General features: G+C 43.1%; 1 protein-coding gene across 1 annotated transcript in view; it reads right to left on the bottom strand.

Moving 5' to 3' along the window:
• ZIC3 (Zic family member 3) overlaps positions 1 to 26,156 on the bottom strand; it is a 222,996-nt gene that overhangs the window by 136,668 nt on the left and 60,172 nt on the right. Inside the window, exons 9-14 of the mRNA XM_083796726.1 lie at positions 22,612 to 22,756; positions 21,774 to 21,832; positions 21,071 to 21,270; positions 12,969 to 13,102; positions 6,669 to 6,790; positions 2,983 to 4,873 (exon numbers count right to left, since the gene is read on the bottom strand). The gene's annotated coding sequence lies outside the window, so the exon portion shown is untranslated. The remainder of the gene's footprint in view (positions 1 to 2,982; positions 4,874 to 6,668; positions 6,791 to 12,968; positions 13,103 to 21,070; positions 21,271 to 21,773; positions 21,833 to 22,611; positions 22,757 to 26,156) is intronic.

The following is a 26,156-nucleotide window of genomic DNA, read 5'->3' as shown; positions in this document are numbered from 1 at the left end:
AATATTCTGGATAATAGGCAACCATCAGGTTTTACCCAAGAGTAGCACTAATCCTGGCACATCGCTTGCCTTCAGCTATCTCAGAGGACATTCCTCCAGTGCACAGAGCCAGTACGTACACAAAACATCCTTTGGAAATGCTAGCCAGGTCCCAGAAGCAGTCAAATTATCTTGTCAGCAGGGCTTCCCCACTTGGGTGTAATACCACACTAACAAAGCACTCATGCTCCAGAATCCCACTCTTGTCTGATTGCCGTCATTTCAGAAATCTCTGCAATATGCTCCTGGAAGGGGTTAGACATAAAGCAAATGGAACCAAGCCTTGGATGGGAAATTGGCCCAGAAAGCAGTCTTGCTAGACATTGTACAATCCTGAACCAGATGCTTCTCAAAAACGTTATCCTACTGGCACAATCCACCTAATTTCCATTTCTCATTTAGGATCCCACGCTTCTTGCATAGCCTATGGAATAAGGCAGATGCCTTTCTGATTTGTCAGGGACTTTATTTGCCTTGTGGAAGCTTCCCTGCCGACTGCTGAATACTCATAGGTATTCAAAAGTAGACCTTGTCCCCATTTATACTGACTAAGGAGGGAACAAATGCCTCATATGAGAGATAATTTCTTTTGTATGAGTTCCCTTCCTGTGAACATCCCAGTTAAACCAGCCCTGTTTTCCTTTGGACTAGGTGATAAAGACAACTGAAGCTTTCAACCTAACCTTGATGTCACCCTCTCAAAATGGGTAATATCAAAGCTGGCCACAAATTATCTCCCAGCATTACTTTTGTAGCCTTTCCAAGTAAATCTTAATCTTCCCCACCTCCTCATAAGGATCTCACCAATGTTTTTAGCAACTTCTCTCTGTGACAAAGCCTCTTGCATTTTTGTTTCACATGTCCTGAGGAAAGAGCCCTCTAATATTCACATTCCCAGAAGACTTGCTGTGCTGCATTTATTTACTCACTGTATTTTGAATGCGCAAGGAGGAAACAAAAAGGAGAGGGAAAGAATGGGAGGTGACTGTGGGAACAAGTGAACCTGCTACATCTAGGAACAGAGAGTAAGTGTACTAGAGACTAGCAAAGCCCTTGGGCTGGCTCTCTCCTTAGATATACACATTCAACAACGACTGAAATCCGTGGGCACAAAAAAATCATTAGAAATTCAGAAGTCAGCATTCTCCTGCACTTTTATACCTTGTTATTATTAGACTAGATGGGCTCTCTCCAAGGAACAGGCTCCAAACCCATATTGCAGTTAAAGAAAAAAGCCCACTTTGATTGCAGCAGTACAGCCCTGCACCTGACAGTAACAAAATCACAAATCACAAAAGTGCACGAGCACCCCACACAGGCTAAGGGCTGAAGGCAGCCTGCCTGATCTTTCTACAACAGCTCCTTTACTGTAACAACATAAAACATGACAACATCCTTATTCAGAATTACAGTGCCCAGTATCTGTGCCACAGATAACAGAGCACAGATAGTAGCACGTCTGATATATCCTTAGCCATTCACTGAAACAGATACAGCATTTTATAGCACTTAAGACTGACCCTTGAGACATGACTGCCATTCTAAAGCCCAAAGCTTCAGCTGAAGTTCACATCACTCCCTGAGAGCTGTACGTGGTCTGTGGCAGAGGTAGCAATGAGCAGTGTTTTTAGCCATTCCCTGCTCCCACGCTCTCTCCTCAAATTAAAAGGATGTGCCAAACTTGGAACACAAACAAATTCCCCGTGTTCAGTGGCACACACCACATTTCTGCCCATTATTAGATGTGACAAACACGAGAGGGGGCAGAGCAAAGGGCAGGCCACTTAGCAATCTTGTCATACAAAACTTCTCAAACAGGCTCACTGCAGTGTGGGATTACTCAAGGCTTCCCATGCAGTGGGTCAGGAACACCAGACGTGCAGCAAAATGGCTTCCTGGGGAACCAAGATGGGGAAAGAGGAAAATCCAGCCCCCTGCACATCCTTACACACACCCACCATCAACATGCATTTCAGGAGTGGTTTACCAGTTCAGTCTTCTTATATTAAAACCATACAACTGGGGAAGATTTTGTCAGGTGCGGCAAGAGATCAGGCTAATGCCAAGAATTTGGGGAGAGAAAAATCTCAAGTTCTCTCAATCTTTCCTATCATTTGTTCATAATAAGGACATATTCCTGGCACATCCCATTAATGTCCTGTTCCCCAGTGCAAACTGCAGGATAGTTTGTGCTGGGGGGCTTTAGCCTTCAATAAACAGAAAGCACAATCTGACAAAATGTATTCCCCCAAGCGCTATATTGCCTGCAGCATCTACCTCTATCAAACTGCCTTCCCTGTAAACACTACCCTGGGTCTGATAAGTACATGGAAATGAAGACTGTGCCATTCAAAAGAGAGGGGGAAGGCAGGCTCTTGCCTATCCCAAGCACAAACAGTTTCTCCTTTCCCCCTTCTCTGGGAGTACCAGGTAGCCGCCTCACACTGTGCTGATGCTCCATTGTTTATTTTTCAAGCATCTTCACAGAGCAGCTTTCCCATGCGGCAGCTCCCTTCCACGGGCTCTGTTCTCACGCAGACAGAAGGCTGCACTGCTGCTGCCTTTTTGATCTTGAGACAGAGGTGAGGGGGCTAGAGGAGGGGGATGCAGTGGGAATTCCCACCCTAATGCTATTGGTTTGCTTTTCAAGATGCTCAGCAGCACTGCACATGGCAATCCTGTGCAGCAGAGGCTTTCTTTAAGACTACATCCTCGCTTTCCTCTGTGACCTTTATTCCCACTGTTTGCTTTCTTCAGAGTTTGACTCCAGCTGTAACTGATACCAGAGCATCCCCGCCCCCATGGCTCCTTTGTACTGGCTCAGAGTACATCAGGATCTCCATCCTGTTGACTGTTTCTCCTGCTAGAAGATGCTAAAGTGCAAAGGAAGGGGTGAAAACCCCTGGCACAGAAACGTTTGTGAGAGCAACTGCCCTTTCCTACCTGGTTCTTGCAACTTGCTTAACCTCAGGCAAAGCATGCCAAGGATGAAGGAGGTTGCAGGACAACATGGCTTTCCTCATGAGCATTCCTCCGTTTGCCCCCTTGCTGGCACCTGCTTCCTCCCGGTGGAGATCCCCGCGTTGTGCTTTTTCCATCCACTCCATATAGGTGTCAGAGCATGACGAACAATAAAATATTGAAATGGCTTTATATTAGAAAACAAGCAGCAGCAGTGGCTGTCCAAAGAAAATCTACTCATTTTTTTTGTACGGATTATGGGTAAGCAAAGAAAATCTAGTCACCAAGTGCAAAAGTCAGGATCAGGAGGACACAATCACATTCCCAGCAAGCCTTACAAGCTCCCAGAGAAGTCAACTCATTACTTTTCACTTGCATTTTCACCACCTTATAGAAAAGGTCTAGTGACTGTTCAAAAACATGCCTCAGTTTTTTCATACTGGTATTGTGCTTTGAGATCTAAGGACAAGAGAAGCTTCAGAAGTGCTGTGAGGTAGACTTGGACCTGAGTTGCTTTCTGGAGGCTACACCACAAATCGTCTATGAGGAAGAAGAGTTAAACAGAGGCTTACACTTAAAGTGGGCCGGATGGAACAGGAAGGGAAGATGGGTATGAGCCCCTCATCATCTGAACATGTTTTGGCAAAGTCCTGCTGAAGTTAATGCCTACCAGTTCAGTTAGCATTGCAGAGAAAAAATAGATATATCTGAGGCCTTCGGAGTTGCTTTAGATCCAATCCAAGCTCGGGCCCTAGCCTTTGCCTTTGACTATGCTAAGACAACCTTGCTTTCTGCCTTACTAATACACAACCTAATTCATTTGCTTCTTTTTCATTGTGTTAAGATATCTGATTTAGAAAAATAAATGGACAGTTTTTGTAGAGGGACCAAAAACCAAGAAAGTTAGAATTAAGGTCCCCAAACTGATTTTCAAATCACATTCAAATTTGTCCATCAAGAATTTTCAGATTACCCACAAATTTTTTGATTAAGCTTGTATTTTCATGAAACAGACCATTATTTGTAAGAGTTTATAAACTGTATTTCCTCTCATGGCATCTAGTCCTCAAAACATATATTTCTCTCACTGAATTTTCAAATGTTCATTATTTTCTTTCCAGATCTTCCTAGAAAATTCACTGCTGGCTCAGCATTTCCAAACAGTATTTCATACTAAATTATCATTGCAGTCATCTTTAGCAACTAAATTATGGAAATCGGTCAAACCACAGAAAGTCACACCTACAGTTAAGCTGTATATAGATACCCAAGCAGACAGTTGCTCACACCAAGCAATATGTGGGAGGAAGTGGCTAGAGTTGTTCACAGGCTTTATTCCTACTTTTAGAAACCAAGCAGGGATCTAAATAGACCCAACAAATGCAGTTGAGGATCTATGTTTATACGGGAATTTTGTGGCAGTCAGAAGTTCAGATCAGTGTTTCAAGTGGACAGCAAAATAATTATTATAGTTTGTCACTGGTTTGCAAAAAGACTGCTTCCCACAAGAAATATTAAGTGAATCTTGAGCATTTCTGAACTGTATCCACTGCAACCACAAAGCGAATAAAAACGTAACAATAACATGGGAAGATTACATGTAAAAGCTCAGAGCAAATCATGTCACCAAGCGCAATATTAAAACACTGAAGGTTAGCCTCCCCACTTAGTTCAAATACAAATTAAAAAAAAAAAAAAAAGAATAATTCAGCTGTATTTTATATCCAAGCAATCCACAAATGACGCTGTAAAATGACCTTGCTGTTCCAGCAGCACTGCAAGCTCTCGCGGTTTCATCACAAGTCTTGCAATAGCCAGTGCTTTTGAGAAAGCCTCATAACCTGCAGGTGCATGACTCACCCAAATCTAGGTTCTGTATAAAAAAAGAATATACAACAAAAATAAGTTTCTAATTCTCAGTTGAAAAAAATATATATATATCTTGAAATAGGCAACAGAGACCAACCTGAAAGTTCACAAACATGACAACACATCCAGCAATTTAAAATACAAACAAGCAAAAAAAGAAAAAAGAAAAAAAAACACTTTCATGAATTTTCTGAAATATAACTCAAATTTTGAGCACTTCAAGCTATGCAAAGATGTACAAACTCCTTGTAAAGGTGTACAGCAAGTAGCCCTCAGAATTCCCAAATCACAGAAAGCACTCTTGGGCTCAAACAACCAGCAAATGGCTGCTTTTCTGCATGTCTCTTTCCACAATACATCCCCACTTCTGCTGCTTGTTGATGGTGGTGGACCTCATTCTCTGTTTGATACATCTCTTCTGGGTCATGGCAGTTCCCTAAAACAAGCATCACAGCTCTTTTCCTGGAGAAGGCCACTCATGTAGGGATTATCAGGGAGCAAGAATGGGAAAACCCACCTCAAGTCAGCAATGCCATATTTTTGACTATGCAGTCAAAAAATCAATGGGAGACACCCATAGATTCCTATTCACAGCAAGTAGGACGAATAAGAACAGATGATACAGTTTTGTTATGCATATGGAGTAATGAATCTGCAGCATGTCTATAGCCTATATGTTATGTTTGCAAACAACATCCCTTTTGTGCTTTTCCCCCTGCTGCCCCTCTTGCTCAGAAGAGCTCCCAACAAACATTTATAAAGTGACTTCATTGTTTGCCTTCATACAAGTCTTCAAAGTCTCCCAAACTGTCTTGCAAACAGTTTGTCATCACTTAAATAGCTGTTTTCCTGAGAGAAGATCTATAGACCAAAGTTCTCATCACCTTCTTACGTACTCCCATCTGACTATTTCTGTTACCTCTTGTATTGGACTTGCTTTGGAAGTAGTCTGAGGATAGGACCACTTTGTTTTGTTTCAGTTCATTCCCTGACATCCTGGACCATGACTAAGACTCACGGGCCTCACAAAGCAAGTAACACATTCTCAGAAAACACAGCCATTAAGAGTGATCTATGAATGTCTGTAGACTCTTTGCATATGTTATTCATAAAAACTGGAAAACTCTTAATTTGTTCTTATTTTCACAGACAAATGGTTGTTCCCCAACTGATATACAGCACGACTCGGGACATATCACCATGACCTTTTCAAAACAAACAGAAGAGAATAAAGCTGGACTCACAAAATTAAAACATTTGGGTATCTAATGGGCCAAGTGCTACACACAAATGACTGCTGCTTTTTGATACAGGATGAGGACACTGCTGCAAAATACCCCACCTTTTTGTTTGTCACCTATCATGGAAAATGCCACTTGCAGGGACTTTTAACGCTATTTTCCTAACCACTCGTGATCTATTCCCACCTCTCAGCTGATTCATTTTATCTCCCATGGGAGTCTATGAACTCCTTGGTGAAGGAGTTCATCCACCTGTGAAGCAGGGACACCTTGCTCATGGCTGTTAGGAAGGTAAGTTCACCCGCATTTAGGATATATTTTTTCATGGGAAAACAACAGGAGGGGAAATAAACTGCCACTGAACCTCCCCCTGGCTTTTGTCCTGTCTCCACCTTATCTAATAAAATAATTTATTTAGCTGCATTTAGGAAGTGATACACTGGACATCCGAAATATACCTACAACATCGCCTCCTTAAGCCAGTCAGCTGCCCCAGCTACGTACAACAGGACAGCCATCCCCATTCTCAGCAGGCACTCCGCCAGCTCTGCCACCAACCTGATGTGTGGATGGGACAAATAATTTTGCTTCTCCGTGCCACCAGTTCCATTTCCGTCTTTTTCAATCCTAGGCTCTTTGGCAAAGGACTCATATCTTCGTATCTCTCTCTCGGTTTTTAACTGGAGGCAACAAGAAGACCTCAAAGTTTATAAGGGTCATTAGACACTACCACGACATATATAAATAATAATGAGCATTTTAAAATACATACTATTCCTTTAGCTCAGGAAAAAAAAATGATAATGAAAAAATTATGGCAAAGTGAAAAATATAACATCATCAAAATACGCCATAAAGATCCCACAGGGAGAGAAGTATGCATCTGGAGATATCATTTCCCCCCAAAAGTCATGGCTACTGTTTAATGAAGTTGACACACAAATCCACACGCTTGCACTTCTTTTAAAAACAACCCATTTCTCGGAGGTATCATAACAGTTTGTGATCTTGCAGTTGCTATGGCAGCTGCCTGTGTGTTGAACAACAAAGTACTGTGTGTAGTTAGATAAATCTGCTTAAGTTATATCTGTCCCAAGTTCCCAATGCTACACTAAGTTATTATGCGCTCTTAAAAAAAAAAAAAAAAGGAATGCAAATTGAATAAATATGTTTCAACATTGAACAATGATATATAAAAAAATGTCTTCTCCATAAACATTGCCTTTCATGGTATTGTCATCATGTACCTTTGCTGACTTACTCATGTCAAATTCCTACTATGCAATTGCCAAATACATGTAATTTATTCAAATAAACCAAAGTGATATTAGGATGATGTCTCAGTACAATAAAAACAATTGCATGATCTCTTTGCAAGTCCTAAAGTCTAGTAACACAATAGGCTTTTTCTCTCACATTTGGTATCCATTTGCTACATACACACACACACACAAAAAGATGTTTTAATATAAAATAAAACGCCGTGAGATGTACCACTATATCATTCTATGTCTTTCATCTCCTGCCTCTGAGAGCCACAGCATTCCACGGAAAGCAGTCGGCTATTATGGTACCCCAACCATACAGCAAATCCACACCACCCTCCACCAAAAATAATCTCACTGGTGCCCAGGCCCTCGATTTCCTTCCCCATGCCATTGCTTTTCATAACGAACTTCCTGCAGGAACACACACTATTTGCAGTTCATTTGCATACTACAGGGCAAAGCTGTAGCACACTTCACAAGTGCTTCATTTGCTCCAGTTGCTCACTTTATCTCAGCAGGGATAACCAGCATCCAAGCCGAGTGTCTTTTCCAGATGAGAGGTGTCTGCCAGCAACCAGCTGACATTTTTTCATTTTTAAAAATTACCTTTTTTTTTTTTTTGTGGTAATACCTAAGCACAGATCTATTCTGAGAAGATAGGGGAAAAAAAAAAAAAAGATTCTGAGACTATTGAGGAGTGAGGCCAGGATACTATAACAAGAATCATCCCTGCAAAACCACTGAGGTTTACATGCTCTGTTCATTAAAGCAAAGAAAGCAAAGGCAGTATTTCTGATATCCTCACTGATTTCTTTCATACTTTGAAGGCCAGGGTAGTCACATTGTGCACAATTGCTGTTTCTGACAGCCTAACATCATCTGCACTAACAAAACTGGATGTGGCAGAGTCACAGGAAAGTCACACTGCAGACATGGGGAAAGGGGACTCACCATTACCCTAGGTGATGGCAGCCAGTCGTGTCTACTCACAGGCTACAGATGCCTGGAGGTGATGGCAGCTTCAGCTGTTGGCACCCACAGGACATAACAAGCAGCCACTTTGCACTAACACAAGCACTCACAAATATGCATGTGCATGAAAGCAAACATTCTGTAATTCTCACACCAAAACTAGATGGCTTCAAAGTCTGTAGAAGAGCAGGAAAACCCTCTGGAAGGCAAAGTCTTGCTCTTAATGGCGCAGTATTATTTTGAGCCAAACAAGTGTACCAGTATAATTTTGAAGACACCCTTTCCCCACTTAACACAGTGTCCCCAGAGAGCTGAGAGCAGCTGAAGTCTATCGAGGCGAAAACCAGCCAGGCTAGCTCTGCCTTCCCAAACACACAGGGTCTCTCACGTGTCCTGACAGCAAGCACTGCAGCACTCCAACATGCTGAATGGCGAGGAGCTTCACCTTTTACTGCTCTTCCACTGACGCCACAAAACCAGATGAAAGAGTTGGGTTTATCTTTACATTTTTATGACTTTTCCCACCCCTTTGCTATGATGCTTGCAGCATTTCTCACCCCCGCAACTGCACAGTGACCGACCCTATAGGAATGCCAGTGCCCAGGAGGGCAGAGTTGAGGTTGCTATGACAACTCTACCTCCAAATTTCCTGGCCTCCATGCATGTAACATATTAACCTTATCACTTAATTGCTAGATATGTTTCAGGGTGGCACACGCTGGGAGGCAGCAGTAGGATGCCTGTGTCGCAGCCCACGTCACAGACGTACGACGCAGGAGGAGGTGCGATGGAGAGCCTGGCACTTTGCCTCCTCCCACCAAACCCACTGCTCACAACTCCCATCCAACACTGCCACAAGAGAAAACAAACCACGCACCTCCTGTTGATCCCAAAATTCCTGAAGCACATGACTCCTCCAAAAACTTCTTGTTTTCAACACTCCTCCTCTGTACAGAACTTGAGATTAAAAGTCCACTTTGGCCCCAGGAAGTACTGTGCAGAGCTCCTTGGGCTTGGGAACTATTAAAGCTGGCAATTGATTTTGTTGGCTCTGTCATTTTCTTGACCATCTGCAGGAGTGAGACCCAACCACTTATCTTTTTTTTTTTTCTCAGCCATTTATTATGAGCACATAGGGGAAGAAGAGAAGTGGGAGGAATCTATTTATTTGCTGACCACTTTAACTTGTTTATTCTAGAAAATAGTACCTAAACACATTTTCCAAGAAAACAGCATGACACTAGCTACCATAGGAGCAGGTGTGGAGATCTCTTTGCTCAGGAACTTTCCACAGGCTGGCAGAAAGACTAGCTTTTGGCTGTAAAGACACCTGAACCAATACAAAAATAAGAATATGTGAGCTTATTTGCTGTTAGAGTGACCAGTAACTCCCCACCAAATTACTTAAATCTATAAGGCTACTGCAGTATTACATACAAGATACTTCCATCCATTGCTTAACACTCCCACCACAATTTTCTGATTTCCAGTGTACTGCTGTATGCTATTGTTGTACATGTAACAAATCAACGTGTTCTATAAAAACTACTATTACAGAAGCAGAATTCACTTCTACATTCCTAACAGTGTCTACTACCAAGGCTGTGTTTTCTCTATGAAAAATAAGCCTCTCTACTGTGTTGAAAGTGGCCAGGTCACACCAGATTAGAAAGTGCCAGAAGCAAAGGGGGCTTTCACCAGCTTTCTTTGGACATGGCTAATTTTATTTCCAAGAAAACCCAGGACCAAATGGCAAAGGCTAAAATTTGCAAGCTGGTTAAATTTGGCTGGCTCTGTTCCCATTGTGCGTCCCCATCACGGTAGATCTTTCTATTTTCTAGATGTTATGGGCAATAAATATTTACATGAAGGTCATTAGGGCATGGTGAATCCTGACAGAAGGGCAATATATCATCCCTCGGCCAGCAGCATCCCGCAGAGAAATGGGTCCAGTAGTACACAAGATGCGTGAGATGCCCTAAGCTGGAAAGGGCAAATTCCCAACGCTCAGCTCTGTTAACTCGCACATACTGTACAGCTCATCTTAGATACTGGTATAAGGGCAAAGAAACTGAGTGCCCAATGCTAACCTGAACCCACCAGCAGAAACAAACCATTCCAGCTGACAAAACCTCACCTCAGATGTGCTTGGTACAAACAGCTCACAGAGCAAACACTATCACACAGCCTTCACTGGGCAAGGGTATTTAACAAGGAGCTGAATGTGCGCGGTAGGACTGTTGGAGAAGAGCAAGGCAAACGCAACAGTTCCCCTTAAAACCCAAACCTTTTATGTTTAGCAGCATAGATAAGAAGCTGCAATTACACAGCAGTCTTCCAGGTGGAGTGGAAAGCACAATGAGCAGCCCTTGCAGGGATACTGCAGCAAATACCCACTGGGTATTGCAAAGGGAGAAGCTGTGGCAGCCAGGTTCCTTCCACAGCCAATTCTCCAGTCACTTTGGGCTGTGAAGCAAATAGAAAGAAATGCAGCAGCACACTTCCAGGTTGCGTTTACACTGGGCACTGTTTCGATGACCAAAAGGAACTCGGATAAGATGATAGCCTGGCATCACCCTTTTTTAAAAATTAGTGCCTGAACGTGCATATGAAGCATAAGGAATGTGCCTCCCTGCATTTGCTATGCCACAGCTCTGCTATGAAAAATGGGTAGTAGAAAAAAGACTACACTGCTTAACAAACCTGCCTGCTCTGTTCATCCCCTCCTCTCTCCTCTGACACTACGTGCTTCCACCCCTTCATTCAGCCCCTCATAAGACCTCTAGATGTCTCTTAAGTTCATTTATACGCCTCTGCTTCACTGCCTTCACTTGGCAGCCTCGCTGTTTACTGCACTCTGAAGCAAACAGCTCCACTGATTCTCACGTTAAAAGTAGCTTGCAGTGGACACTTCACCTCCTCAGCAGTGCACTTCCACCGACCCCAGCTCAGGAAGTCACTTGAGCATGACCAAGTGGAACCAGCTCATGCCCCAGAAGGGAACACAGGAGGGAGGGAAGGAAAGCACTGAGATTTCCATGGGGCACTTCACTTCTGTGGGTCACTGCTGAGGCAGACACTCTCCAGCAGAGCTCCCGGCAGGACTGGGGCCCTCCCCTCCACAAATCTTCACGGTCAAAATGTTCCAAAACCTTTGTTTCAAGGCTCTCTCACCCTTTGCCCTGTGCAGAGACGTGATCATATTCCTCTTTCTCCACCACCCTCTTTGCTCCTTGAAGTTGACACGTCTCCCCTTCCACCACAAACCCGCCCCGAGAACATCCTGCCTAAAACCCACACGGCCCACGAGGTGAACCCTTTGGGGCTGGCCGTGCTGTCCCCAGGAAAACCTGATGCCGCGGATCACAGCTCTGCCTCCTTGCAGGGACTGCAGCAGAGTTGTGATGTGTGCTTTCCTCTGCGGATATACCCCATTAACCTGTTTGCCTATTTTACTGCAACTATGTAATAGTCTGATAGCCGCAAGGATTTTTCTATAATAATCTCTAAATCCTCTCACACCTGCCTCCTGCTAAAGTAGTCCCTTATCCATGCAGACACACACTCGGTACATCACCTCTCTGTCCATTCTTATTGCTGTAGTCATTTGGACAAATAGTCTTCAGCTACCTGCAAAATTAGGGCAATAGCCACTCAAACCTGGTTTTAATAACGAATTATAAATTACCCCACAACCCTACATATGGAAAAGACAATCTGCACAATATTCACTCCTTTCTCAGCCAGCCACTGCCTCCTCATCTGTAAAATGGGGCAATCGCACTTCGTGCATCTGAGTGACAGTGTTTGCAAACATCAAGAAACAACTCCACAGAAGCCAAAAGGGAGTACTCTATTTGCATGCAAATTCATGTAAAAAATTAATCCTCACATGGTTCCAGAAACATGATGCATACAAATACATTACTGCAAGCCTGAGAAATTTAGCTTAAGAAATTCAGCCAGCTGTTTTCTACACTAAATGTAGGGAAAAAAATAAAAAAAAATCTGACTGTGCCTTACTTTCTTTAACTGTTAACTCCTCATTCTAAATCTAATATTGATCCTTAATTTTCCATTTGCATTTTGACTGCAAGAGAGCAGGGGACAGACAGGAATGGCAAAACAATCCATTTATTTCACTCTTTCTTCATTCCTTGGGTCAGCTACTCCCTCTCTGAATCAGTGCTAGACCTGCTTGAATAGCTGAGAATGAACCTTCCACAAAGTGTGGATTTACTTTTACTAAATCCTCTAAGTATTAAAGCTCTTCACACCATTTGGTCTTGAAGTGATGCAAGAGCGAGGTGTGGACACCAGTGACAATAAAGAACCATCTGGCAAAGTGAACTCCAGGCAAACAATGACAAGCACAAATGAAAAGAATTGCAATGATTTCCACAAACATGTGAAATACTATAAACTGTGTGACTTAGCAGCTTCCTCCTCCTAGCAAGTAAATAAACATGTCTGCAGTAGGCTGTTTGGTTCTGCCTTTTATATGAGCTGAGAATAAACAGAGACTACCAAATTTGCATTTTGCCTCTAAAAAAAATCTATGCAGATTGGTGAGCAAGGGGGAAAAAAGGCGAGAAAGAAAGAAAAAATAAGAACTAACCAGACTTCACTTTTTCTTGGTTCTTTACTGTCAGGGTGATGTACTGGAAGTCTTTATTTCTTTCAGCTTGGGCCCCTCAGTAGCTCATTCTCCATCCAGCCTGTTCTCATGCCTTTCTTATCACCTGCTGAGGCCTTGATCATGGACAGAGCAGACAAGCAGCAGGGGACAATTAGAGAGGAGTTCAGACTTTGATCATTTGACCATATGTGAATACAACAGCTGACCACATGTTTTAAAAGACAACTAACTTAAAAGTATTAAAAAAATCACAAAGCAGGCATAGATACTTAAATTTACATTTTAATTATCTGGCACAATGGTGCATTCAACTTTTCAGAATATTGAATTTTTTCTCCCTAAATGTACACATCTCCAAAAGGAAAACCAGCACTTTTCTGCTTCTCCAGAGTCTGAATAAGCACACTTTCACTAAAATAAATATTTGGATCATTTGAAAAATAAACATATCTATCTAGTAACCGGCGGTTCCTACTGACAGATAAATTCACAAATAATTTCTGCCCTACAGACAGCCCAATTTAAATGGAATAACCCACTATTACTTTCAATTTAAAAATACCATGCATTCAATAGTACAAAGACATAACACCCTATAGTACTTACATTAGCTTTTTTTTTTTTTTTTTTTTTTTAGAACCTGTTAGCCATGAAAACTTAATGCAGGAATACAACAGGATTTAAATGTTCAACTAGTGGAGGGGTTCATTTCTGACCACACATCTGCCTGCTTTTTCTTTAAGAAAAAAATCCTCATTCGCACGATGGCATTGCTTTTGTTAAAACTTTAAGCTAGCAAAGTAGAATGGGTCCAGTTGTGAGCAGTTTAACTGCAATCACCTGACCCCAAGTATTTGAAAAAAAAATCCTTGTTGGAAATTTTTGTATACAATAGAAGCTTTATCATCATTTGTGGAGATATAGCATGTACTTATCTTCTGCACCTACCAGGTAATTAACATATTCATGAAATAGCTATTTACTCTCAAATAGGAGGATAATAGAAAAATAACACTAATTGTTTTGACAGCAGTTTGCTTAGGAGTTATCTACGGCAACAAATGTTTCTTTTGTAGCTGTAGGAAGACAGAAATGTTTCTTTCTGTAAACACTTCTGACTTCAAGTTTTCCTCTCTCTGACTTTTGGACACGTCCAAGGAAAAGCTGTGGAGTCAGTGAAAAGAGGAGGAGTAGGATTTAACATTTAAATCATATTTAATTTTATTTAGATAATAAATGTTTGCATATTTTTTCTTTATGATGAAAACCACAGTGTATAACAACATTTTGGAAAATAAGATGTAACGTGTTTTGCAAATACAAGCAGAAACAACTATACCGCATGCTAACTAAATGAAACAATGCTACTTAATGGTGCATGAAGGGTGTGTGCATAATTTTTTAAGAGGCTTGGGCTATTACGACGCACAATCTTTCAAAGGCTATTTTTTATGTTTCTCTGACTAGACTATAAAATGTCTCCTTCCTGGACCAAGTCTGCTCCTAATGAGGACAGAGGGGTGAGTGCTGACACCAGGTCGGCGAGCATGCTCTGCCTTTGGGTTGCTGCCACAGCAGGAGAGCGCAGCGGCAACCCACCTGCAGGATCGGGGCCTCCAGCAAGAAGGGCACGTGCCAGTGGGGCAGCTGCACCTCCTGCTCGGCCACACTAACCCCAAAGTGTCACCGGCTTCTGCAGCTCTTCCCAGCGCCACATCACACACACCCACGCAGCAAGTGACGCCCCAAGGTGGCCCCAAAAGTGACCAAGGCCACCCCAGCACGCGGCCACCTCTCACATAGTCTCAGCTCCACAGGCTGCCAACGCCACCCTGCCAGCCTCATGGGCTGACTCAGACCCACCATCAGCTAACAGCAACCCAACCGTGCAGGACAGGGACGTGACGGCCATGTTAATGACACGTTGCGTCTCCTTGCTGGGGCTTGGAGCCAGAGAAGGAACGCAGCGTGCAGCTGGAAGAGGGGAGTACGCTCAGAGAATCAAAAAGGAAACCTCTCCAAGCCTGGCGGCTTATCAAAAGGAAAAAATAATCAGTGCAATATTTGTCTGCAGCCCACCAAGCCTCTCTCACTCCTACTGGTGAATTAGAAGATATTAAAGCTAATCAAATATGAATTATCAGCAAATTTGCCACTTGCTTTGCAGCCTGGGGCTGGGAGGTGAGTGGCAGAGGGTTGAAGGGCTTCCCCAGGTTACCCTGGAAGGAATTTGGGTTTGTTTTTAAAACCGAAGTTCGCCTTCTCAGCACCACACAATGGCTCCAGCACTCAAAAGCAATTGTTCTCACTGAGAATCTTCCTGCACCTAAGGGCTCTCCGCAATAAAATATGAATGCAGTATTAATTAAATATAGATGCAATTTCCTCCTCCTTTTTCTCCTTAGCTGCTATCAAGAACATTAGTGCAGGTGCCTAAGGAAAGCATTGCTAACGGAGAACAGCTGCCACACTAATTAAGCACCGTGGTCTATCGGCCAGGCATGGGCCCAGAAAGCAGCCACCTGACTTCTCCTCTCCCAGCTCTCACACGGTGGCTCTGGGCATGTGTCTGCAGCTCGTGCTCAGCCAGGTGCTTTGCTCAGTCAACTTTAAGCACAGGAGAAGCCACTGTTGACTTCAAAAGAATGGGATTACCACTGACCTCCATGGGGTTTGATCTAGCTCCTTAAACGCAGCAAGCATTGTCTCTATACTGAAGACACTACTAATTGTTCGAGTTTGCAATGCATTTGGAGATATGCTTGGCAGCATTGCCATCTTTGGGAAATACCAGCGGAAAGCTACTGCCAAGGAATAGTGTCGCTGTGTGTTAGCTGCCAAAAATTCCTGCCCCAGCAGACAGCCTGCTCAGAGCGCGCTAACAAAACAAAGCAACCCCTGAGCCAATGGCTGTATTTTAGACTGCTGGGCTCATCCCCACCTTAGAGCCACTGAAAAGCAGGGGAGTTGGTCGGGGGGGAGACATCAAAACCCCTCCAAGAACTGCAAATTCAGTGAGCAAGAGGGAAGGGTCCTGCCATTAAGACATTATTTGCTTCCACTGCCAGACTAAGAAGACTTCAACCTACACCTCTATCCTGGCTGAACAATTCTACAGAAGCTTTTTATATCTGAAATTGTACCACTGGGACAAAATTGATTTTAAAATAATATTCAAAATTGAAGAGGCGAGATCAGGGACAGGGCATGACAGGGACCTTGCAGTCCGCTGGCTACAACATTCACGTCTGAATGGGGAGACTTGCATTCCCAGCGCTGCCCCATGGCTAACAAACCATTGCCTGGGATGCCATTTTCTGTACCACAGCCTTCCTCCACCACCACCGCCGCCGCCTGCTCCCACTTTAGCCAATTACCATTGAACGTTCTCCATCTGTACAACAGGATTGATGGTACTTCCTGACCCCACAGGTATGCATGTGTGAAGATAAATATATTAAATATTGGGAGACATTCAGGTCCTGGGCCAATGGGAACCATATAAGTGCCAAAGAGACTAAGATAAATGAGGGCCATATAAATAGATGGCTAGAGAGCTGCAGCCCTCAGGCTACAGGCAAGAAAGGGACAGAGGCAGAGACTAACACAGCAAAACCGTGGGAAAGAGCCCAGTTTGAAGTACATAACGGAGCATGCGACTGCCAGGAGAACGCAGAATAAAGCCGAACTCCCTCACATTGGGAAACTGTGCTGACACCCTGCCATCAGCATGCAGCCCATGGAGGAGGAGGTGGGGTTGTAAAAAAAAAAAAAAAATAAGCCTCGCTTTAGATCAACAGCTGGATAATGGAGCCTGGTCACATGCATAAACCCTCCCATGGCTTCTGGAGAGACAGCAGCAATGTAAAATGAACCGCTGCACTCAACGCTGCTCTCCTAAGTGACAGGTCCTGGGCTCACCTGGCAGTAATCCCTCTCTTGGCACAGGCAGATTGAGCAGGGAAGAAGCAAGGGCTGAGCAAGCAGAGGCCGCCCCACTCACTCCACGCGTGGCTGCACGGCACAAGGACAGGCACTGGGGGTAGATCCATCCCCTGCTCTGCATGCCCGGTCTTGGGTGGACTTCAGTCTCCAGCTCTGTCAATCCAGCTGCGAAACACACTTCTTAAAGTGTCATAAATCATAAAACGCGTCTCCCCTTCAGATCCGCTGCCTCTTCTGCAGCTACTGAGGAGGAAAAAAGGCACCTGGGAGAAATCTGGCCCACGAAGGTTCACAGAAGACTGCACACAGTGCCTTGCTAGCAAAGAAAGAAAAGAGAACAGAGGAAAGGTAGAGACTGTAAGAGGTTAGAGGGAAAAGCAGAAACACCCTTTGAGAGCTCCCTGAGCTTTTCTGCCTGGCAAGCTTTGGAGATGTCTCGCAGCTTTCAAGAAGGCGGATGCAGCATTTTTCAGGAAGAAAAAAAAAAAATAATAACATAACATCGAAGGGCCACAGATTCTAACCACCAATGTATTTATGAAGGAAATATGATGATGATTTTGCCACAGTGGGTCTTTAAAGCACCTCCCATGCCCCCAGCTGGCTAAGCAAGGGGAGAGACTAACAGGATCTATTCTCAGTTTCTTCACTGGTAAGCCCTGATAACTGTTAAAGCAGCCTCTCTTCTGGACTTTATTATTTAACATATTTATTAAGGCAGTATCCAGAGGCCCTCCCAGGTCCTGGATAATGTACTGACATGCTGATTGTCCCACCTCCAAAGATATTTAAAGGCAAACCACAAAGTATAGCAAAGGAGTGGGAACTGGTAAAGGGGTAAAAACAGAAAATACCTCTTTAAAATTGGAGCGGCTGAGAGCAGTCACACAGTTGATTAAAGGATGGGACAGGCATTTTAGTGAGAGACCTCTGTCTAATTAGCTTATCAAAGCATAGGTTCATACACACCTATGTGGGAACCAAACTGATAACAAAGCTTCCCAGACTAGCAAAGACCTAACAGAAACTGAAGTTAAACACAGCCAGGCTAGGCTAGAATTCATTCATTCACCACAGGTGATAGCAATGCAGATCCATTGCCACAGTTTCTCAAAGAAGACAAGGCAAATTGTCTAGAAAAGCACCCTCATTCAGAGAGAAATTAATTCTTTTCAGGAAAATCCTATTGCCTATTTTGTAGAGGTGATCAGACAGCGTGATCACAGTAGAATTAAATACAAATTTCTCTGCACTCCACGGATTAATCCAACTTAAAAGCATTTAATAGCAAGGTAAAGCATAACCAAAAAAAAGCCAAAAAACAAAACTACTAGAATGCAGCAACCATACATATTTGCTCCTGTTTTATTTTAGGGAGAAGAACAGGATTTGCATTGTTCTCCAGGGTCTCAAACCACTTTAAGATAAAAATGAAGTTCCTCAAATATTCCAGACTGAAATATACTCGTACTTAGTTTTTGCCTGGGGCTTAGAAAACTTCCCAGCACTGCCACTCCCTGTAGGTCTTCAGTTTAAACACTCCCTCAACTCTCCCAAGAAAAGGGAAGAGATCTGAAGTCACTGAAATTGATGTAGATGCAAAGCAGAGGAAGCTTTTTCTAGGAGAACTGATCGTCCTTGATGCAAGAGACTGATGCAGCAAAGCCAGTAAAAGCAACATTTTCATGCACCGTACTAAACTGTTTTCCCCACAATCTCATACACGGCTGAAATCTGTTGTACTCATTATTTCCAGTATTCCTGCAGCGTAAAAGTTATCTGAAGCAGAAGAAAGAACACACAGTAGCAAAATCCAGCAGCTAACCTTACTTTGTTTAAAAACATAACAAATCAAGCTTTTCACCTAGACTTAGCCAAAGATGTTCAGAAAAAAAAAGGGTTATAATACACAGTTGCTTAAGCCTAAGGAGCCATTTATGATATTAAAGAAATGATCCCTTCACTGACTAGGGTTTTTGTATTTTTAGAAAAAAGCATGTGAAAGGACTGCTAGCCAGGAAGATCTTTGACAAACCACTCTGAGGCTGCAACTGGAAGGGCGTTTGGTTTAAAAGAGAAAGGTATTATGTACCACCGTCTTGGAGATGGTCGTTTGTTATTAATCTTGAAAGAGAGCCCAGCACACAGGGAGGCAGAAGCCCCCACATCCAGTCCCACCACTTCTGCTCTGCACGGCTTTGATTAAATCCACCTCCAATCCCTTGAATGTAAAATAGGGATAACAACATGGCACTCTGGGGCCTGTGGTGAGGATCCCTGGACCGCACGTTCTTGCTTTCTGCCCAGCAAAAGGGACCACAGGAGAAACAATCTCTCACCCTCACGTTGTAGTGGGACGCAATTCAGTAGCTCTTGAAAGTTTAGTTCAGCTTTTCTAGCCCCTCAAGACCAGCAAGGCTGTGCCCAATCCTCAGCCACTTGCAGGAAAGCAAATAGGAGGACTGCACCCTCCAGGCATCTCGCGGACCCAAGGCAAGTAGTGCTCGTGGCTAAGGGGAATGGAGTACCCTGGCACGTTAGAGCTGCATCCCTGTACAGCTACGTTGCCCCAAGGGCTGGTCCGCTAATTCAGCTGGTCCCTGATCATGCCGCGGGCTTATACAGAACTCATTTCCCTTTGTTTGCCCTCGCAGGCCCAACAGCAGCATACAATGAAAGGGCACATCCCCAACAGGGTCAAGTGAGCCAAGACAATAGGGAAAACTAGACACAGAGATCTCCCCTTTGTGGTGTTACTCTTGATTTTTCAAGCGTCCACAGTTACAGAAAGAAGGCTATAAATTTTGAGGAGAAATGGAAACTTGGATCTTCTCCCAATTTTTATGGTTTTTCTTTTTTTTTTTTTTCTGTTTTGGATTTTTTTTTTTTTAAGGAGAGGGAGACAAAGAAACAAAATTATTGGTGTTTGTTCTTTGCTGTTTTCATATTTTAGAAACCCAGACTAAAAATAAGCATGGCTAATAGGATCTGTCAGCCTTCCACCACATCTCTCTGGCTCTTCTAAGCAACACACACCGTCACACAGCTCCCAGTGCTGTCCAAAGGAGAAATCATGGTAGAAGGTGAAAGCACGGTAGAGTCTGTGGGAATTGGAAACCTCCCACACCAGTGGATCCCTAACAACAGTGATCCTGGTCCAGATCACCAGAACCCTGAGCCAAATCACCCCAGACCAGAGACACCCCTGGCAGGCAGCTGAGAGAGGCTCTCTGTGGCCCAGCCACCGCTAGAGGAGGTCAGAGTGCCACATAGAGAAGGGGTGCAACACTCCCAAAGCTGTGGGAGACAAACTACTGCCGGAATTATGATAAGTAGACTTTGCACTTTCTTTTTACCTTTCATGTTTCTATAAAAGAGGAGTCTCCTTAATTTTGCTGAGATTCAGCACTAGCAAACGAGAGAAGGGAAAAAATAATCAAGGCATCTCCAAATTTTATTTAAGACCCAGAGAATCCTGAATCAGTATTCCTTACTTCTAGACAATAGTCGTCATTAATGACACTAAATAATGATGTCTCAGAGAATTTCAGAAGCAGAAATCAAGACAGTAGCCTTTTTTCTTTTTAAACAAAAGCTGAAAGTTTATGTTCCTTGTATTCCTTTCTGTTTCCCTCACAGAAAAATATCAAAAACATGAGCTGAATGCAAAATAAAAACTGGCAAAGCAAGACAACAGGAAAGCATTCAAAATAGCTCCAATTTAAACATAAAAGATAATCTTCCCACTTTTAAAACCATCTCATCATTTTGGGTGGACCTGATTGCTAATTTTCAAGTACACAGGACTGGCTATTTTGTGGGCAAGGCTATGACACTGGCAGAACAGAAAAAAAGCTATCATTTAGGAAGACATCAAGACTGCAGACTTCAGCCAATTTGAGCCTGTGGCTGCAGTTTCAGAGTCACACCGTGTTTACCTTTCAAGTATTCTTAGAGCCTTTAAAAGGAGCAGTATGGTTGCTAAAAACTTCAAGCCTACCTTTCCAAAGGATACATTTGACTGCATCCTACTTCGTATGGTGATATGCTGAGATTAAATTCCTGGCCATGCTTTGAGCGTGTTAAAATCCAAGATTCCATCACACTGAAAGGCTCACCAAAGACGCAAGACTCACCGTTATGTGTTATCGCAGTATGGAGCGCTGCTTCAAGGACAGCTGATGGTTTCATTCTCTGTAGGAGATGCTTGGATGGAGTTCCTGAATAAGGGCCACTCCAGCCAGTCAAGAAGCACATCACAAAAACAACTAGTCCTAGAGCTCTGTTACGATCCCCAGAAAAGGAAAATTCCCATGGTAATGCCTTAAGAATTCAGCTGGAGAGAATGGGAAAGCGTGTATTATTAAGTAACTGTCAACAACATGAGCAAGTATTATGCATTATGCCAACTAGGAGTCTAATTATGTCTATATACACAGACACATACACAAACACACACAGGCATATACGTATACATCTAGGTAGAACAGCTTCTACTTTTCCACACTGCAACTCCTGCAATTCTTTCCAGTTAGGAAGCCCATGCTAAGATCTCTCTATCCATTTTTGAAAGAAAAGGCCTGATTAAAAACAAACAAACAAACAAAAAACTTTATGTTGTGAAAGCCTGTCCTTCTGAAAAAATATATCAACTACAGCCTTACAGCATGCAGCATTAGACTGGAACTTTAACAGAAGCAAACAATATATGTAGGTATGTACATATACATATTAAGATAAGTATATGATTTATCATAGGCATTATGCAGGGGCACAAGAAAAAAGAACCAATTACAAGACAAAAACATTGGTGTTTTTTTCTATAAGACAAAAACATACTGAATTTTAAAATCTTGGAGAATAAGGTATCTCCCAGCCTCCAGAGAGTTTTCCCGCCTCTGAAACGAATTACAGAAGCCAGAACACAAGAATTAGGAGATAGTAGAGCACTACTTTCTAAAATGCATTTGAAATACTAACAGCCAAACTAGATTACGAGTGAACTTTATCACAAGAAAATATTTTCTGAAATATAACATAACACAATGGTGACTATTTCTGAACTTTAAATAAACAGTACTACTTAACCGTAAAATAAACTCTACAGACTCTTGCAAATAGCTCCATCAACTTGCATTAAACAGCATACATGTCTTGTGGCAAGAGGTACACCATATTCAGTGCTGAACTTAGCTATTTTAAAAATTAATTAGGCAATTATACTCATGGGGAAACTGTTCTAGTAATTTAGCTGCTTAATCAAATCCCAGGTACCAAATTATGGACCTGATCCTGCAGTTCTTATTCAAGTCAAACTCCTATTGATGTCAGTGGGAGTTTTGCCTAATTAAAGATCAGGACATACGCGTGTGCGAGCTTGCTTTTAAACGACGGCTTTGAATTTAGTCTTAGGAATACGACTATGGCTTTGAATCCCAAATCGCTGCCTACAAGTTTCTCACGTGAGACTATGGGTATATTAATATATATTTTTCCTAAGTCTGGCTCAAATTAACTTCCAACAAAAGTCTAGAGATTTAGCTAAATTCTTACAAGGCCCAATGGCAAACTGACCTAGTTTTGATTTTTATTTTTTTTTAAACCAATTAGATCCTGTTACAAAGCAAGAAGAAGGGTGTAAAAATATTGACTATGAAAGATGCTCAGCAACACTTACTGGGTTTGTATCATTGTTCTGCTCGTCTCAGTCCATACAACTGTCTCCACAGTGCTAGATGAGTAACTTTGCTTATGTTGTTCCAAAAGAGACCAGCTCAAACGCGAGAATTGTGGGTGATGTGCCCAACTCTCTTCTGAACAGGCTGTAATACCAAGAAGCAAAGAGGAGTATTTGGGGGGCAGCAGTTGGAAGAGGGTTCATCCTGAAGCTTTCCATGCCAGTCCCCAACTGCTTTGCGGGGTGCACTTTGGGCAGGAGCAGGCTGTGCTCATGGGGTCACACCAGAGAACTGTCTTCACCCCTGGCTGCTCATTCTTATGCTCCTGACTATATCAAACCTGATGCCTTCTGAGCGGCTGTACTGACATACTCTGCTGATCTTGCCTCTTAGATGCCTTGGTGATGTGTCAAGGGGCATACGCTGAAGCGTCACAAGCTGGGAAAAGGTAAACCAGATTCAGTCAACAAGAGATGAGTCTGGTGGAGCAGAAGATTGCTAAACACTGACAGTTGCCTGATTAGTATTAAATTCTTAAAGGGAAACCCCTGTCTGCCAAAAAGCATGGGAGTGGGCCTATATCCCACATCCTCTCTGCTCAGTGGTGAGGAAAAGCAAACCTCTTTTCCATTTAAGCAAAACAGGAAAAGCATTTGCCAGAGAGCACTGGGTTGTCTGCTCACTTGCTAAGTTACATCTTTAAAGTGGGAAGGACAAGAGCTCGTGTGTCTGAAGATAGAAGGAAATCACACTTCTGTCTAATATACTGAGGCAATTGACCATGAAAAGGTTACATGTTAGGAAATAATTATCTCTAGACACAGCTACTGACAGGGTCAGCGTCCACAAGGATTATTTCCTCCCAGCCCAGCGCCTGCTGCCTAGAAGGGAGGTGGGTCTCGACGAGCCATATCCTGCACGGCTCCCTGGCCCCACATTCCACTGATGCTAATGGCACTTGTGCACTGAGTGGCCCAGCAGCTGAAGCAGATAACCAGGAGCGAAGGGGTTAAGTGCCTGTCACAATAGAAACCTCTGGGGGCACTTGACCTTTTCACATTTTTTATTCAGGAATGAGCATTTTGTGCCTGTTTGAGGAAGTTCATCTACATTTGTCCTCATTCTTCACTCTGTTTGCGTATTGTCCCTTCCCTTCACTCAATGCCCGAGTGTCCCATTAAGTACTGAGCAACCTCTGTTGATGAATATGAATTTAGGGCAAAGTTACAGAGGGGACACAAATACTCCACATTGATCAAGTGACTTGCAAGGAATTTTAACATATTCAAGGCATATGTTCCTGCTGAATAGCTTCCTACACATATAATACTCACCTGTCAGTACGTTCATGTGAAGAGGAAGAAAATCACACTTATATGAGCAGAAGCACTACGCAGGCTGGAACAAGACTGACAAGAGCATTAGGTGTTTAAATACTGAAAAATTCTAGCACAGGGCACTGACTTTCACATGCAAAACAGTGTGCCCCTCAAGAGAAGGCTCGGTGATACCTGCCCTTGGTCTTTCATTCGGCAGTTAGACTATGAACTCCCCTGTCCCTAGAGAGAGGGTCTGCAAACCTCTCTGGCAGCAAATCAGTCAAGGAATCTAAATCCAGAATGAGTTTGTCACCGGCTGTTTCATTTAGAGGCAGATATTCTAAAAAGGTAAAAGCAATATTCAAGAGCTTGATCCTGCTGGGATCAAGGAGAATTTTGCATTGGCTTAAATAAGAACGGTCTCTAGTCTCCAAGCACGTGTGTCCAATTTGTTAATGTTTTGGGTTCAAATAAAAAACAAATCTCCAGTCTTCCCTGCATGGGAGTCTTAACCGCATTCTTCCACTTGGGGAGAGCATCAGGGCTTAGACAAGAAAGAGTTTCTGAATGATCTAAGTGAATTGTCCTGAGGAGACTGGCATTACTGTGAGCTTTGAACAGAACTACAGAGGGTCTTTTATAGATGTACTCCAGAGGGGAGATCCTTAGATGGGTCCTTTAATGCCTGTCCCCATATGTAATCCAGATGAAGTTCTTTATCAGATGGGGCCCGGATCTTGCTCCCATTAAAAGTTCTGCCACTGAATTCAGTGGAACAAATCTATTTGTCTTAGATGCTTATACAGCTCCCCTTATCTCAGTGCCTTAAAATAATTACCCTTCACTCTTTCAAGGAAGGGGAATATTATTTTCTCCACACTTGGCACATGGAGCACAGCCAGGCCAGGTGACATGGCTGTGTGTCTCATGGACATCCAACACCAGGAAAAGACTTAGCTCCAGGTCTCCCAAACCTTAGGCCAAAGTACTATCCCTCCCCTTGCCACCAGCAGGAAACCACCTTTGCTAAATTGAGACACAGAAGTCAGATTAGAGCAGCCAGCATCCTTCTCCTGTTTGGACAAGGAGGAACAGAACCACATGACAGGACAACATGCAAGTATCTCTCACTTCTTATTTCAAGTACATTCTTCCAACTGGTCTCCTTAGGGTACCGTGCCTTCCTCAGGCACAACTACATGAAGAGGAGTTTGCCCACGTGCACTAAATGATGTCACGCTGGGTTAGCACACCTGCACATGCAAGACATCACAGCACCTCCTGGAGAAGCAGCAGCATACTTGGCAGCTTAATGGCATACCTGCCTATAAGCTATCCAGCAGGCTGCTGCACCTGACAGCTACTAATAACCATTTAGCCCATGGCCACTTGAGCATTAAAAAGGAAGGCCTTCTGAAAGCAAAATCACCTTCCTGAATGTTTGTTATTGCTTACACTTCTGTTAGCCCCCAGAGGGGCTCTAACTGGGAATCATGCCAGCTGGTCCCTGTGCACTGAAGGTTTTGTGTGCGCAGACCCAGAGTGAAGGCTGTTAGCACCAAAGGGAGCCTGGGTAGGTGATGGAGGGGTCGCCAGCAGACCTCAAAGTAGAACCCAGGTTCCCCATTTCCAGTCCAATATACTGCCCAATGGCTCCCTCTCCATTTTCAAGAGTACTGACCCAAATACATAAATGAAAGCAAGCACATGTTGTTTATTTCCAAGTTTGAATGGAATGGTTTCCCCTGGGCTCCATATTTCTTGGAATTATTTGAACTGGAAACCAATCTGTCTGTATTCACTATTGATTTATTTTCTAAAAATCTCTCATCCCTAAAGTAACAGTGCCTTTCCATGTCTCAGCCTGCTGTTTAGTGACACAGTAATCTAAAAGCTATTGATCACTTGGGTCTCTACAGCCATAACACATCTTCCTAAGTGCCTTCACATAGGACTATATTTGCAACACGAGTACTATAAACGGCAGGGTTGCTAATACAATCAACAAAAATATTAATATAGATGTAACACGTGTAGTAACACAACGTGGACAAGGGACGATAGAGACTAGCATCAGGAGGAAGCAAGTATGGGCAATACGACTGAAGCTGCATTTCTCTTTGAACTCAACATAGGCTGCAACCTAATTTCAGTCTAAACAGGAACTCAAGGCTGGACATTCACTCGTCAAAATCCCCCCTGCCTGAGCAGAAAAGTATCGGTGC

The sequence above is a fragment of the Anser anser genome, assembly GCF_964211835.1.
Source record: "Anser anser genome assembly, chromosome: 13".
Lineage (NCBI taxonomy): Eukaryota > Metazoa > Chordata > Aves > Anseriformes > Anatidae > Anser > Anser anser.
The sequence above is the reverse complement of the archived record's forward strand: the minus strand, read 5'-3'. Positions and strand labels throughout refer to the sequence as shown.